Genomic DNA, 14041 nt, shown 5'->3' with positions numbered 1-14041 from the left:
CGGTTTTCTATATCATCCTGATTCAATAAAGCGTTTCTCATGCTGTCAACAAGCTGGCTGTGTTGAGTGGATAGCTCTGTTTTTTCCTCGCTTGATGATGCAGTAGGCAAATCTCCTTCCAACCTTTCGAGTTTGCAATCGAGGGTTTGAAGTTTTTCCTTCAGTTCTTGCTGCCCGGTCTCTAATTTCTCGAGTTGTTTCAGAAGCTTGTCCTGTGCCTCGATTATCTGGGGTAAACAACGCAGAGCCTTTACAAGTTCTTGCTCTAGTTCCTCGTTTATTGGTCCTGGGTTTTCCTCCACATCACCTGACAAAAGCCAACTTGCCCTCACCGCAGCCAGAGCAATAAACTCACCAATGTTAAACACAGCACAAACCAACATTAGCTTGAAGGTCCCGGGGGGCTCCGGTGCCGACTTTCGAACAGTGGCACCACTCTTATAACGATAAAATTCACCAACCTGCAAAAAGAGCAGCCGTAAGTGTTATTTTTCGCCCAACTGATATTTCGCCCAAACAATTACAACACAGAGTAATACATAGAGCCTATGTTCACTCATAATAATTGAAACATAATAGATGTTCAGTATACACCACTTTACCTATGGCAGCATTGTTTGAAGTCATCCGACAGTTCAAGCAAAAAACAAATATATCAGCCTCGATTTTGCAACCTTGGAAAAGTGCAACACCTAAAACTGCCATTTCTTTATTTACTGAAAAAATGCAAGAACGACAAGCTTAGCACAGGACATAACGTCACCTCCATGAAAGCCAGGAATGCCATTTTAGGAGGTCTCTTTTTACTGCGAGGCAGTATATGCCATCTCCTGTTCAGTAAAACCTCTATTCTATTTTGACACCATGATCAACAGACACGCGAAATCGTTGAGGCAGCTCATATTCCGAAAATAGGTGACAAGTGTGAAAGTACACCCGCGTTTCTGCGTCTCACCTTGAACTTTATTGTCTGGATGATACATAAAAAAGTTTCCTTTGGGTGGCTTAAGTTCAGCAGTATCTTATGTTGTATGTTACCTCTTTTTTCATGTATACAATTTCGTGTTCTTTCAATAAACGTTCAGTTCATAGTAGCGCTCCGTCCCGTTGTATTTGCGCCTCCTGGTTTTCGTTGTATCTACGCGCTTCTTTTCACCATGAAAACTTACCTACTCGCTCCGCTTTCTTTGTTACCCCAAGAAATGCAGCGCGGTGCACTTGATTTCAGATGCGATTCCCTCGATCGCCATATCGGCGCCACTTCGGGGGTATGCGATACCCTCTGCTTTTATAACGACGTGACACAAACCCGAAACGCTAAAAATGCAGACGTAAAGGCGGCGGCGGTCCGGGTTCTGGGGAAACGATTCCCGCAAAGGACGTCTACCGCTGAATAGTTCCGGTGTACGGAACCTTCAAGCCATGGGGCGTTCACGAGCCGTTCGCTGACTGGAGGAACAAAGATCATTCGATGAGCATAGCGCGAGCATCGAAGGTGGAGTCAACGACGCCGCAGATAAAGATGAACCGACCAGGAATGGGAAGCTGATGCAAAGCGCCGAAGGTTGAGCAGTCAAGGCGAAGCACAATAACGTAACAGCGACAACCCCGCGAGAATGCACCAGGCAGGAATTGACGCCTGCCTGGCGTGAGGCAGGACAACGCGTTAGAATGTGCGGATTTAAAACTGAAACGCGATTTTTTGAATCGCTATTTCTACGTCAGTTGCGAAAGTTCGATAGTCTCTGGTTCGACAACGACGTCCGCTAAGTCGGAAACGTTAAACATTCGGCGGAAAGAAATCCGCGCTTCGCGTGCTGGCCAAAAACCTCCCGCAATTGTTTGAAGCGTTACGAATTCCATGGTGTGCGCAACATGCAAGGAGTCTCTACAAAAGAGTGTCATACCCAAGTACACGACCACCCTCGGCTAGGTATACCCGCCGCGCCTGTCTGATCTCCCTGGCCTGAACGCTGGTCGAGGACAGCCTGGACGCACCCCGCTTATAGTTTATGTGCATGAGGCGTCTGTCTCACGGTACACGGTCAGTATGGCATCTGGGGACAGATAGTGAGCGTTCCCATCGATGTGCAAGGAACCCTGCGGGCCCTTCGTCGCCACATCTCAAAGGACAGCGCTGTGGAGGTTCGCATGAAGCTCCAACTCATGTACAAGGCGACTTACAAGTCCAGAGTGGCCAAGTCCGGATGGAGTGGTCGGGAATAGAAAGACGAGGGAGAGAGCGCGCACATGCCTCTTATATAAGTTACACAATGGGCTGACAAGGGCGGTAGCAGCATTATCAGATCATAGCGCAAAATCATCAGAAGTGCGCATGCGCGTCCCAGTTACCGAAATTTGCCGCCGCCGCAGTCGCTAAACATGTAGCCGCCGCCGCTGCCGCATTAAATTACAGCTATCGGAATAGCTGCGAATCCCTGATGGTTGAAGAGCAACTTGCCCTGCTGGAACGCCGGCGCGAGCCCACAATTCTTATTCAGCTTGAAAGGCTCACCAAGAGACATTGTCGCTAGTGTAGTTCACTCGACGTATGTGACCATCACGGGTTCCCGGTTTATGCTCACACCGGTTGGGGTGGAACAAGGGGAGGCGTTCACGCACAGCTGGGCTGCATGGCGCTACCGATGACATGCGCGTCGCACTGGTGGGAGATATAAAGTGGAAGTCTCATGGCTGAATGCGCCCGGTCAGCTGTCCATCGTAATCGAGCGGTTCGGTTCTGGGTTGGTGTGTGACAGAGACATTAAGATGCCTACAACGGAGGAGGCAAACTGACAGCGACGTGTTTGTCCGCTAGCCATTAGAGGTTTTAACTTGCTGTGGGCCAGACGCACGTGCTTGAAGAGGCGTCGGCCCAAACTGAGGCGTTGGCCCAAACCGAAACGCGAATGGGCGCTAAAACAAGGAAAAGCCGCTGCCGCTGCCGAAGCCGCCTCAATAGCTCATCGAATAGATAAGAAGGCTTCCCAGATAAAAAGATACATAGTCGTTTGGAACGCCGACGTGTGTTCAACACAAAGGGCTTTCAGACCAACATTTGTGAAGGTGTCTGTCCCTTCTGGACCAGCGCACGTAACCGCTTGCCGGTTTATGCGCGCCCGGATTCGGAGTGGAGGGAGAGGGGGGGGGGGGGCGTGCACACGCAGCTATAGTTTACATGTCTATTGTTCTGGTGGAAGTTTACACGTGGACGTCACGTGGCCAAACACGACCTGCGTGGTGTCTTCAGAGGTCGAGTGGATTAGGTTGGTTCGTTACGCATACGTCAAGGTGCGTACAAAGCTGGAGGGAAACAGACAGCTGAATGTTTTCTTTCGAATAAAGCTGGGGTCGTTCCAAGTTTCATTCATCTAATTAACTAGGAAGTATACGCAATTGAACATTACGAAGAAACTTGTTTTGTTTCGTGCACCGCTTTCACTGCGTTCAGCTTCGCAGGTTACCCTTCTTCATATAGCGGAAGGACACTAATTTTTTTCCTTGATTTTGCGCGCCCCCGTCATCATCTTCAATAGAGATAATATACTGACTCTAGAGGGAAAGCGCGCCGCTGAGCCAATGCTTTGGATCCGTACGACTGTGCGTGGCTGACATGATTCAACGATTTGAAGGTTGCCAGCTGCGTTTTTGCTTACTAAAAACGGCGAAAGCGATGGGTATTAATCTGGCAACGTGCTGCTCTGGCGTTTCCGCGTCCGGCTAGTGGCGCATGCGGGGATTAATTGTAACATAGCGGCCCGCTGGTCAGGCGGGTTTTGTGTTGGCGGCGTCGGCGGCATTGTGTAGTTTATTTCCTGTGGGTAGGTAACCAACGTGTTTTCGGTTTAGCGTGTGACTTATACGTAGTGAGACTATTTGAGCACGACGTATCAGCACTCACACATCACTTTCGCGCAAGCTCCAACGCGACTAATCGCATGCGTGAGGACGCCAAGGAATCAGCTGATCCGTACTGGGGTGCACAGAAAATGAATCTCCGTCATAATCTCCACGCATTTTTTGCTCCGTGTCGCTTTATTTTGCTTCCTGTGACATTTCGGGCGGCGCTCAATGCTTTCCAATCCAAGTGAAGTAAACTGCGGCTTTCGCTGAATGTGCAACCGTTCTCGACAATAAAAAAAAACTTTATCGCATGGGCCCACGCTGATATTGCTGGTGAGTCCCATAGAAACACAGGAAGGAAAGAGCGCGGTCGATCGCAGGCCAACGGAGTGGCAGAATCCATGCCAAGGGCAGTATGCGAAATCAGTCAGCGGCGTGTCTCGTTTTTTTCTCTCTCTGTATTCATCAAGTCCTAGCTGCTTTCTACCACTTCCAAGGAGCAGCTTGCGGGTCTAAAGGGGGGCAGTAATTGTTCGCACAAAGCGAGTAGATAACGTTCACTCATTGTCACTGTTTAAAAAAAACCGATTTTTGTTACTCATTTTTTCATTGTACCTGCACGAACGTTTGCCCGAATTTTCCACGCACGGAGAGCTGTACGAAGTTTTATGAATAAAACAACTTATACGGAACGGTTATAAAAACTCCTTTTATTTCTCTTCCAACGAGGACGATAGCTGGCTGCCACTCCATAGCTTGTAGTGAACTTGCGGTGGCCAAGTTCAGATCGGAATCGATGTTCCGGCGTCAGTTCAGGTGCACTAGATAAGGTGCTTAACGTGAAACTATGGATCACAGCCTCGAAACAGCACGGGGGGCAGTTGCTCAGCGCCGCATCCGGCTTGCCCACGTTTTGCACGCACGCACATCTGAGCTGGAGACTGCACGTCCGCACTGCGCAAGCTAGGTGCAAGGGCCTCGCCACTTCATAGCGCAGTTAAAGGAAATCGAAAACAAAACTGAACTACACATTTACTCTTTGTTCGCTAATTACAGCCTAATTACACTGAAAGCTTTGAAATATCTAGTATTAATTTCCTCCTCCCAAGGAATGGAGAGGGTTTTTTTCCACTGTGTTCAGTTCATTTATAATGCCACTTACATGGTATATACTGATGTGCAACTGTGATGCTGCGCTGAACCAACCAGGGGCTATGGGCTGGTCAAGCTGCCTGTAAGCAGCTTTTTTTCCGCCGCCCTCCCATCTACCATATATGTAGGCAAATAAATGATTTGATTGATTTGATTTGAATTACTAAGGCAATTATATATAACTATTGTGCTTCAATTGTTTTGTGTTAGGTAAATAATTACTAAACAACTATTTAGCAGGCGCAATACAATTGCGCTGGCAACCATGGGAATTGTATCATGTCAGCGCCCACGATTCGTACGTTATCGGAGCTCGCTTTACCACCTTGCCATCTTCACCATCACTTCCTCGTGTGCTTTCTGTTTGGCAGCGCTTGTTAGCCACCGAATATGAATTGGGTAGTGCTATGGCGTAAAGCTTTCGTTGGCGTGCATTTCGGAGCTGCTGCTAGTGCTTCCCATCGACCGTGAAAAACCCCTGAGACTTTTCCCCACCTCTCCCGTTTCGCCAATGGCTAGCGTAGCTCTGACCAGCGTTCGCTTTTTTTATGAGACAGGGCGTAGTCTAATTTGCGACCACTTTTGTAGGGAACGAGCTGCGTAGGGGAGCCACCGCACAAAACAAGCCAAAGCGCATAGAAATGTCTGGTTATTTCTGAGCTGGGCAAAACTTGAGGCAAAACTTATTCGTCAACACCGTCAGCTCCGCTCTGTTTTCAATGCGACCTGCGACTGCTCTACAAAACATAGCAGTCGCACCAGTCGATACCAACCTTACGAAGCAGTAACTATATTAACGGTTAATACATAGAGAGTACTAAGCATTCCGGGATCGCCCATCAGCAATTAAAACGAAAATTTGCACACATAAACCACAGCAGTACCATATCTCACTAATCAAGAAGCATTATTTATTTCTTTAAAAATTTGTAATTAAAAATTTTACGCCTCCTTTGAGTTGGGCTTTACTTCTAACGGAATTTTTTTTGTGAACCTTGGCTTCGCACGTCCAGAACATAGCAGGAAGGGTTTGAATATGCGTAAAGCAGTATTAGCACAGGAGATTTTTTGGCGTGCCCTAATTTTTGCACGAACGCAGAATGTTTTTTTCATTGAAGGGTGGACTAGTCGACATAAAGTTCTGCAACGGGTGCTGTTCTTTCCTAACAGTTGGTACCACGCTTGTACAAGGCTTACGACATCTTGCTGCGGCCTCTGCTCCCGAAGAGAGTCGTGCGTCTCAGCGATATTTTGTGAAGCACTGAGGGCGTAATGAAGAGATCGGAATTCTAAAAACATATTACTGCCGATTTCGTAGAAGGTCCGCGAGTTTGTTCATGTTTTTTGAAATGTGAACTAGCTTTTAGGCGCTACACAAAGGGGAAGAAGACATGCACGGACAGCACTTGAAGCTGCACGGGGGTATGAAGGGGGCTGTATGGGGGGCTCCGCATTCATTTCTACCACTTGGGTATGTGTACCCGTACAAATAAACCACAGAAAGTCTCGCGTGTACCCAGTACTGTACATACTGTGCACCCTACAGTACACACAAGGGTTCTCGCTTTTCGCCACCATCGGAAAAGTGGGCACCATGGCAGGAATTTAACCCGCCTTTTTGGAATCACCCGCAGAACGCGTTATCCTCTCAGCAATCGCAGCGGGTAACGTATGTTAATCTGGTAAAATAACATTTCGTTAGACGTGTGGCTCCTGGACATTCTCAACTGTATGCAACCATATACAATTCCGTGCGATATTGTGTGCAACAAAAGTACGATAAAGAAACGTTGCAGAGCTTCTCTGGGCATATTCAAATGTGATGACAGTGCTGTCTTCGGCTAAGATTGCCACCGAGTATTTTGACGGCCACCGCATAAGCCTAAAACCTGCTCATCGCCCTCATTTCGTTACTTGTTGTAACAGCACAATTTATGCCGCAGCGGTATACTTTTACGCACAGATGAAAGACAACTGGGACTGCGGGCGAACGTTTTATTAGACGCACGGTTCTTGCTTTATTTCTGGTATACACAAGATATCAATATGTGGTATGCCAAAAAGAAATCACCCCGCACCGAGTTTCTGTGTGTAATTTTTTTCGATTAGTCTTTAAATACGCCGGCCGTATCTCTCTTTCATCACAGGAACTACGAATCTCAACCTTTAGGCTCAACCGTGGCAGCCTTGCACAAAAAGAATGAAGAAGCGCAAATGTTCGCGTTATGTAAGGCCAGAGGCTTATGAAACATCCTAGTCTTCTTGAGTATATTGGTCGCACATCTGTGACGTTCCATAGGGAGCTCAAACTCTAACATTATTATTATAACGTCGTCGACTCTCCGGCCATTTAAACTTAACATTCATCGCGGCCAGATAAGCTTACTTCACACCGTCGACTTCGAGTGTTGTTTTCTGTTTTATTTTTGGGTCACAACGCCATGGGTCACTACGTGCGGAATGTTGCCCTATATTCATGGTTCCTGAGACACGCGCTGCTATAAAATTCCACGTCAGCCCGGGTCCAGCATTAGCCGTTGTGAACGCGTTTTGCGTACGCTATATGAGGGCTCATTCTGGAAACAGCGTCCGGCAGCGTGGTTTCACCAACATAGCGAAGCAATGCTTTTGTGTTGAAGAAGCTCTCCGTTTAAATTCACCGTCCAGCCTACCCAACGAGTTTCATCAGCGCCAGCTGAACACAAAAAATAGCGTGTTGAAGGGCCTAGGAAAAGATGAAATATGAAGAATGGTACGCCGAACAAGCGCGTATATAGTGCGAAAACTATAGACAACATGGAACCGCTAACCTAATATGTACGCACAAAAATAAGCACTAAGAGGAGCAATTGTGTCGGAATGAACGAAGAAAGCGGAATAAAAATGAACTTTAGCGCAAGGAATCGCTAGACATGTGCAGGGGAGTATTTATAACGCTGATCGCCCTCTACGCAATACCAAATTTTCGCAGAAATATTGCAACTTAATCAGATCTCATGGCACTGCTTTGAAGCTTTTCTTCCTGGTAGCCGGCAAGCACCGATAAGCAGAGGTTTCCGTATATGTGTCATCTCGAACCAGTGCCGCATGGTGTTTTTATTGGGGAAGGGTAAGGCCCACTTTCACACATACCATGTAGGCGCAGAGGGTGGGAAATGCTAAGCTGTCTGTTCTAATAGGATGGGGAGCATGGTGTGACTTCATATAACGAAGAATAAAGGAGACTTAAATGCTGCGTTAGAAACAAACGCACACATTCGCAAAAACCAATGTACACTACTAATTTCCGAAATGCGAAGCATTAGTGTTAAATTTAGGAACGTTTATGCCGGAATTGAGTGAGCCGCCTTTTTTTCACGGCAGCTAATGGCGCACAGCATTCAATGTTAGGCCTCATTCACACACCCGTCACGTTCTCCGTCAGGTCAGCGTCACGTCAAAAAGCCGCGACGGAGACGGAACGGAGTAACGTTTGTACTGGAGCTCCCCGTCAGAGTACATGGTCGCCTGCCTGTGATCAGTTTAGCCTAGAATTGAGCGTGCTTTATGGGAAATGTACACAAAAATATTGTGCTATATACGATGCAAGGTGACTATAATTGCCGTAATGAAAAGTAAGTTTTTTGATTGGCTGGTTTAGCGCGGGACATGGTCCCATCCCGTATACAGAACGGAAACATGGAGCTCTGGTTCCCTTCACCGTCGCAGCGTCTTCAGCGAGGGAGAGAGAGAGATAAAACATTTATTGCCCAGTCACTGACCTAAGTCCAGGTCAGCTAAACGACAGATACTGAGGCGTCACTCTCTTCATAGTAGTCCAGAATGTCCTTGGAGATCTTTTGGATATGAAGGCAGAGAGCCTCCTGGGCGGCCCGCATGTCTGTTCCGGGCGGGGGAGCCAGCCAAGTGTCCCACCAGGTGATGCGGGAGAGCGAGGGGGGAAGCTTCGGGGGGGTGGCAGTCCCAGTAGGAGTGGGGAATAGAGGGGTATGCGCCGCAAGAAGGGCAGGTTGGGGGACCGGAGCACTTGCGAATGCGATGTAGAATGTGGTGAGATGGGAGGGAGCGGTTATGAGCCTGGCGGTGAAGAACTTTTTGGGCGCGAGTGAGACGCGGGTCTGGAGAAGGGTAGATTTGGCGGGCGAGGCGATAGGAAAGTAAAGTGAATTTACGGGTCTCACGATCATGAAGACGAGTGGAAGGAGGATGGTATGAGGTTGGCCAGAGCATAGACGGACCCGGGGATAGATCTCGGGAAAGCGCGTTTACTCTTGCGTTGCCGTTCATGTTAGCGTGGCCAGGTACCCATACCAGGACAAATAGGTGAGAAGGATGTCTGTTGAGAGTGTCAGTCACTAAGTTAGAAGAAAAGGGGTTGACGGTGTAGAGTAAATAATTTCGAATGGCGGATTGCGAATCTGTGGAGATATAAGTGGAGTGTTCGGTGGAGGTTGTGAGAGCAGCATGCTCTATGGCAAGAGCGATGGAGTGCTCATCTGGGGAGGTGGCATCTGGCGGGCAGAAAAAAGACGTTTGTGCGGAAACCAACGACGAGTGGCGTAAGAAGGCTGCGGTTTCTATTTGCGTACAGGGAAACTGACTGGCGTCTGTAAAATATACCGCTGATCCTTGCTTTTCTAGAAAGGAGACACGTTTGCTGAGGGCTTTACAGAGTAGAAAGCGGCGGGTGGCATGCCTGGAGGGGTTCATATTCTTAGGCAGGGGTTCTATGCGGATACGAAGGAACGTGGCCCCAGGAGGGGAAGTTGTGGGTATTGAAGGAAGCAAAGAAGTAGGGTAGGCCATCGTCTGCACCAGTGCCCGACCCTAGTGAGATGTCTGAAGGCGCTGAAGTTGGGCTTGTTTGTGTATCTGAATACGTTCTTCTATACTGTTAAAAGTGCCGGTCGCGGTAAGATTGTTAGTAGGAGCGTAGCGGGGCACGCCGAGGGCTATGCGGTAGAGCTTACAGAGAGCTGCCTCTAGTTTTGTTAGTTGGGTGGGCGTGGATATGCAGGTATGGCACTGTGTACAGTATGCGGGACATGGTAAACGCGTCTATAATAAGTAGGAGGTGTTGTTCGTGTAAGCCAGAGTGGCGATTTGTGACGCGGTGCAGCAGATAAATCATTTGCTCGATCTGAGAGTGTATAGTTCGAAGTGTAGGGTAGGAACTACCGGAGTAGTGATAAGTAAGACCTATAATTTTTAGTGTGTCTGTTTTGAGAATTGGGGTGTTATCAATGGAGATGTTGATGAGGTCACGATCAGGGGCTCTGCCTTTCTTGTTCGTTATGATCATGAGAGCCGATTTGGAAGGGGAGATAGCGAGACCTAATGTGCGAACATGGTTGTTTATTACAACACATGCTTGTTGAAGGGTTTTTTCGAGTTGAGCTGGGCTACCATTGGAGGACCAGAGGCTAATATCATCGGCATAGATGGTGGAGGAGAGATGAGGGATAGAGTCTAGGAGGGAAGGCAGTTGGGCTAGTGCAAGGTTGAAAAGGGTTGGAGACAGGATTGAGCCCTCTGGGGTGCCAGAGGTGAAATAAAAAGATGGAGGCGACGATCCCGGGGTGCTTAAAGAGGCTGTGCGGTGTGAGAGAAAGGATTTGTTACAGTTATATATTCGGCTCCCGCAGTTTGTTCGGGCAAGGTTAGCGAGGATTGCCTGGTGTGAAACTGTGTGAAATGCTTTGCGAATGTCAAGGGCTAGGAGGCCGCGAAGTTGGGAGGAGCTTGGGAGTTCGTAAAGATCTTGAGAGATGAGGAGCAGTGTGTCCTGTGTCGAAATGTCGTGACGAAATCCTGTTTTGGTGTAGGGGAGGGGGCAGTTGTGTTCCATGTGAAATTCGAGGCGGGTAAGCACCATGGTTTCGAGAAGTTTGCCTACGCACGAGGTAAGCGAAATGGGTCTAAGATTGTCTTTAGATGCAGGTTTTTGGGTTTGGGGATAAGAACGATGTCAGTATGTTTCCAGGATCAAGGCATCGTGTCAGTATCCCAGACATGGTTAAAAAGAGTGAGGAGAGATTGTTGAGTGTCTCAGGTAAGATTTCAATTGGCCGCGAAAAGTGTCGCCTATGACGGAAGACGGTGACGTGACGGTGATGCGACAGGGTAAAAACGGCTGTGTGAATGATGCCTTATCCCTACCCATACGCTAATAGCTAGAAAGTGATATCAGGCAATTGCTACCTCTGCAATTATCACGCGGAAATGTTTGCTTCTTTAGTGAGTACAAGTTTTTAACCTGCTTTTTATTTGCGACTTAAGTTTGTAAAACATAGAATCTTGTAGTTCAGCGGTGCGGTGTGGCTCGAATAAAGCTCAGAACAAAGTTTATACACATTTTCTTACTATACAAATAGTTATTTTCGTTAGAGGAACTTCTGTGAGATCTTTTCCTCCATTCCGATAGAGCGAGAATTTTTTTTGCGTGGTCAGGTGAACTCGCTCTGTCATTCACTGATCTTTTATTTTTTGCCGATTTTGGGGCTGTATGTAAGGTATTTTGCGTACCATCTGTAGGATAGTTTGCTTTCAGACCAATATAGATAACTAACGCTATTGAAAGAACATCTTTTTCGTTTAAGACTATTTTAGGCTCCGAAATGGGAGCTATAATGTCGCTTTAATTGCTTCCCACATATTTGTGAAAGAATTCAGTGCATTATATTCAGTCAGGGAAAGTGCTGTCATGCCCCTTTCAAAAGCAATATTTTCTTGTTATTCCCACTAAGAAGTTTTAAAATAACATAAAGAAGAAACCAAAGAGCATCTGTCGATTTTTCTTGCATCTGCTATAAAACAATCGACTCATGCTGTTTCCGAAGTAGCACGTACGTAGTTCGGCCACTTACGTTATGTGTTCATATTTATAAAATTTCAAAGAAAAGCAGCAATGTTTTGCTCCGGAATTCATGCATGAGGCGCTTAGTGAAAGGTGTACGATATGTTTAAAGATGATTGTTTTTCTTGGGCTAGTTCGACGAGAAAACGATGGACTGTCTGTGTGGCCAACTGTCTGTCTGTAATGCGATTCAGCCACCCGGCCAAAGTGAAACATAAGCTGCACACTAGGTTTATGTACCCACAGACACATCTCAACGTCTAAGCCCGGCGGCAATGTTCATACTTGTCATCATGGTTGAACAAGAACAAAACATGAAGCAAATATGAGGCAGAAAATCAATATATAAATGATATTTGCAGTGTTCCTTTATAACAGATTCATGGACGCTTCATTCAAAGGAAATACCTCATCTACTGCATAGAAACAATTTTCTCCGTAACCTGCTGTCGCGTGCTTCACTAGCGGAAATTTGAGAAATCAAACGGAAACAGTTACGAAAGGTTCTACAAGATAGGTTCTACATTCTTCTTGCAATGTAGGAACGTGCGTTCGTCTTGGAACGCACGTGGAGTAAGGCATGTGGTTCATTAAACGTTGAAGTAGGCCCCTTGGATTCACGGGCGTCTCCGCCGTACGGCATCGCTTTCATCGAGGCACCCGGCTTGGAGCAGTGACATGCGCTCAGCTTAAATTGTCTAGAGCAAACCTCTAGAATGCTTAGCTTGGGAGGAGCGCGACGGGAGAGGAACAGCATGAGGGGTGGGCGGGAATGCGAAAGGAGGCATTTAATTGGAAAATGTTGACGAACGACTACCGTCTCTATAGGCATTGGCAATGAAAGGAGGAGATACGCGGCCAATTTTTATGAAGAGGTTGCAGGGGCCATAAGACCAAGAGGAGTGGTTGCGGTGCCGTTAGCATGTAGTGCCAATAAGTGCAAGAAAATTTCAAAAATTCAATCCACACGTTGTGCATTTTGCGCCGACATTAGGTAGAGATTTGTGACTGCACTTGCTGTAGGTAATTGAAAATACAATTTGGGGCATCGCAGACATCCACCTTCAGGCAAATGCGATGGAAGCTGTGCTAAACTATGTCGCATCTATATGCCGCTGCACGTATTAAAAGTAATATTTTGTCGCCATTATTCTCTTTCAGTTTGGAACGTGCCGAAGCAGCGTTTGCACTCAACCGTTGCATCAAAAAGTACTCAAGAGGAAAAAACGGTTCCTTGTTCTTTATACTGTTCCAAGGATAATTAGGTTGCGTAAAGAAAGCAAGGAACTTCAAAACAAAATATCAGAACTGAAGAAGCAGCTGGCCAGGAGCAACAGCAGGGAGGTTATAATTGGAGATGAAAGCAGACTTGGCGGCAGTGGAAGTGGTGGGTTGGGCGTGGGCAGTAATGGCCTTAGCACTACGGAGAGCTTTGACCCAGAATTTGGCGGGGACGTTGAAAGTGACAGAAGTTTGAATTTTCCAGGCAGTGGAAGCAATGCGCCTAGAACCAATCCACTTGGTAGCTCCGGCATTGAAGGCACAAGAAATGAAAGAAGAGGAACTGGTCTGTCTTACTTTGGGCCTGATAGAAACATTGGGAGAGGTTTCCTCAGCCCTGAGGCAACTGGCGCCGAAGGCCCCATTGCTTCTGGACACGTGAAACTAGGTGACCTGAATGATGTCGACTGATCGGCAGGCGTCTCTGCAGCGATATCATCGTTATCACTGGTGGCACTGGTTGTGGGCTCTTGGCTTGACACAAATAAACACGGTTGCCGGGTTGAAGCTGAAAAGCTGTTTGTTCCTTGTGTACTGTCGCAAATTGCGGCGGCGTGGTGCTGTTGGCCTAAGTGAAGTTCAGTACATATTTCTACGTGAGTATGTACGTGAGGAATAAGGGATGTAGGGATTAGAGGGCAACGCACGGTTTCGTAAAAGTAGGTCGTTAGCCAGTTTTTAGAAGAGCGGTACTTAAGAAAATATGCTTAGAATGGAAACGCCTTTCGCAGTGTAATAACTTTCGCAGTTAGTTAAGCAATGTTTGTTCGGTATCTCCCAATGACAGTTATTTTAACAGTATGCTTTGCACGTCATTGTGAAGATGAAATTCAGAAAATGTTTCAAATGTTGTTTAGTAAAACGTGGGAAAATAACAAAATATACACTGTTGAACATAATACCCTAAAA

General features: G+C 47.0%; 1 long non-coding RNA gene across 1 annotated transcript in view; it reads left to right on the top strand.

The window, feature by feature from the left end:
• The window catches only part of LOC144165118 (uncharacterized), a 50830-nt gene extending 37196 nt beyond the window's left edge, over positions 1-13634 (top strand). Inside the window, exon 5 of the long non-coding RNA XR_013321372.1 lies at positions 13013-13634. This is a non-coding gene — a long non-coding RNA (uncharacterized LOC144165118). The remainder of the gene's footprint in view (positions 1-13012) is intronic.
• Positions 13635-14041: the final 407 nt, after the last annotated feature.

This window comes from Haemaphysalis longicornis, unplaced genomic scaffold, assembly GCF_048455015.1.
Source record: "Haemaphysalis longicornis isolate Haplotype H1 unplaced genomic scaffold, Haemaphysalis longicornis Haplotype H1 scaffold_14, whole genome shotgun sequence".
In the NCBI taxonomy this organism is placed as follows: domain Eukaryota; kingdom Metazoa; phylum Arthropoda; class Arachnida; order Ixodida; family Ixodidae; genus Haemaphysalis; species Haemaphysalis longicornis.
This window is presented reverse-complemented; position numbering and strand designations above follow the sequence as displayed.